Consider the following 3,411-nt stretch of genomic DNA (forward strand, 5'->3'; position numbering starts at 1 on the left):
TGAATAAGTTAAATGCAGTATAGTCACAGAAAGGACTGCTCTACAGCAATGAAAATGAACTAACTAGCCCTACATGAAACAACATGGATGACTCTCACAAACATCGTTTCGGACACAGAAGCAAGACACAAAGTAAATAGAGCTGATTACTCCCTTTATATAAAGTTCAAAAACAGATCAACTACATTACATAATTCAGGGATCAGACATAGGAGGCAAAACTATAAAGAAAAGCAAGGAAATCATTATCACCAAAGTCAGGATAGTGATTGCCTCTGTAGGGGAAGAAAGGAAATTATAATCAGGAAGGGACAATTGGAGGGCTTCTTGGGGGTCAGCAATGTTCTGTTTCTTGACTTGGGTGGCATTTTACAGGTCTTCATTTTCTGATTTTTCTTGAAAATGTACTCTCTGTTTTATGCCCTCTGCTGTATGTATGATGCATCTCATAATAAAATTTTTAAAAGGAGAAAAAGAAGAGGAAATCTGGAAGATGTTAACACTGGAGTAAAAAGTTAAAAGGTCTAAGAAAATATAGTTCTGTCAAGAAAATGGAAATATTGGATCTATTAAAGAGTGAAATGTCACATATGCCTGTGGCATAGCTTTGTGATGTGGATGATCCTACCATAGGTACTAGGTAAAAATAAGAAAAATCAATTTGTGAAACTGTTTCAGCGAGTATTCCAGCCAGTGTACCGAATTATGCGTATCAGGTGAGATAAATTAGTAAGAGTCTGAAAGAGTCATTTAAATTTTTCAGTTATACTTTGAGAGGAAAATTTTATACTAGAGTGGTGTATTAATGAAGTTGATACAAACTGCAATAACAGATATACACTGTAACCTCACTGGCTAAACACAATAGAATTTCATTTCTCATATGCAGCCTGATGGGTCATGGGTGGCAGGGGGGAAGGGAAGTAAAGTAGCTTTGCTGTACACAGTCATTCAAGAACTTCCTGGATGTCAATACCCACAGGAAGTTTTATGGTTACATCACTTCTGCCCACATTCCATTGGCCAGAATCTAATCACATGGTCCCACATGCAAGGAATGCTGGAAACAAAGTCCTTTGCTAGAAGCCACTTCTCAGCAATAACTCTATATCCTGCAAGGGGAGCATGAGACTTCATTAAACAGCTGGCCCTCACTGCCACCGTGGTATTCATTATTTTATAGTTTTTGAAGATTTCAGAATATATATTTTTGATGGTCAATGTTCCATTGTACATCAACTATAGCATTGTTATAGTATGTTGTCTAAACTATGAGCTTCATATTGATAAGAACTGAGTCTATTATTTTAACAGGTAAAAACACACAGAAGAAGTTTTAACCCCTCCTCCTATTTTACACAAAAGTTGGCATAGTGTACAAAATGTTCTGCCCCTTGCTTTTATACTTAACAGTATATCTTGGAACACTTCCAATGTCTTTACATAAAGAGCCTCCTCATTTTTTGTTATAGCTACATAGTATTCTGCTATATGGATGTTTTATCATGTCTTTAACCAAGGACAGGTCCTATATCCCCAATGTCTAATATAGCACCTGATACATAGGGAGACCACTTTATAAATGTTTGAGAAATGAATAACTCTGCCCTCAAGAAGATGGTACTTAAATAAAACATATAAACCTAGACATGAAAAAGGCCAAGAACGTGATATATAACAGTATATATGATACATTAATATTAAACAAACAGATGTCATTTATTTTAAAAGGTAATTATTCAAGCAGTTAAGTGGAACATGATGTCTAAGAGCCCATGTTCTGGAGTCAGACCACCCGAGTTGCAATCTGAGCTCTACCATTCACTAGGTGTATGTCCTTGGCAAAATGATTTACTCTCAGTGTGCCTCCGTTTCCTCATCTTTAAATTGGACTGACTAAAGGGGATAATGCATATAGAAATTTTGTACAGTTCCCGGTACATCCCCAGCACTGAGTACTCAGGTTAGAGATCATCGTGAGATGGGGCTAACAAAGGCAGCCTTGTGGAGGTGTGTTTTGACGGGGAGAGGGGAGGGTGATACAGATAATACGAAGGTCTCAACAGGAAGGAGTGTCGGGAGCAAAGGTGTAGAGATGGGATCCCTAAGGACTCTGTGGGAAACGTCAGCAGATTTGTATCTGGGGCACAGACAACCTAAGGAGTAATGAAAAAATGAGATTGGTAAGATGTAGACTTTGATAGCAAATTGAAGTTTGTGATTAATAACACTGTAAGTCAGAGAGATGACATAGCAAGGATCTCTGTTTTAGGAAGATAATTTTAACAAGCAGTGTTCAGGATAGATCAGACAAGAGAAAGACCAGAGAAAGAGGAAAAAATTAATATTGTGCTGTGATCATTTTGTAATGTATAGAAATATGGAATCACTATGTTGTGTACCTGGAACTAACATAGTGTTATAGATCAATTATCCTTCAATTTAAAAAAATCAATATACCTCCTGACTAGCCAAGTGCATTAACTGAAAAAAAATTAATATTGTGCTCCTATTTTGTGTTGATTTTGGCACTTCACAAACTTGATCTCATTCTGTCCTCACTCATCTCTATCATGGTGGTATTATTAGCCCTGCTGTAGAAATAACCAGGCTTGAAGAGGCTAGATATATTGCCCATGGCTGGAGAAGGAGGAACCAGTAAAGTTAAATAAAAACCTGAACTTGTCTGACTCCAAAGCAGAGGTGTGCCGGAGCTGACACATACAGCCTTGTAAGAGCTGATAGTCAAAGTTTCAGGAATTTTATGAGCATTTGTTAAGCACAGCCATTATTAAAAATTAAGTGATGCAAACTTACAATAAATAAATTATATTTAAAACAAGAGAATAAATATTCAAAATTAATTACTTCCTAGTTATTATCACTACTTTTGACTAGTGTCTACACTCTTAAGATTATTTACATCTCTTAGAGCTATAGGGTGGAAATACTAAATAATACTGTGTTACTTCGCATCTCTTCTTAACTCCACATTCAGTAAGATCACTTTGATAACTTGAAATTGACCACGCTGGGCATATTTACAACATAGCAATTGACACATATTACAATTCAGGGCTTCATTTATCATTTTGCTGATTGTCTAGACTTAAGAAGGTGGGAAAATGTTAGAAATGTAGACTAAACTTGAAAGTGTGTTGTGTCTATAGCTGTTACATTCTTCATAACACAAAAACACTGAGGGAAGATTCTTTCAGTATTGGAAGACTGTTATCTGATTCAGCAAGGAAATCACTCATGTCATTGACAAACCAGTGAAGTTCCAACATATGTCTTTGCTGTTCACTTTGCTCTTATTCATTAATGTAAACAAAAGTACCAACCAACGTTCATGTCAAAACTATACACATTTGTCAACTGCAACCGTAGGTTGGCTATGGATACAGAGTT

Source organism: Eubalaena glacialis, chromosome 11 (assembly GCF_028564815.1).
Source record: "Eubalaena glacialis isolate mEubGla1 chromosome 11, mEubGla1.1.hap2.+ XY, whole genome shotgun sequence".
Classification (NCBI taxonomy): Eukaryota; Metazoa; Chordata; class Mammalia; order Artiodactyla; family Balaenidae; genus Eubalaena; species Eubalaena glacialis.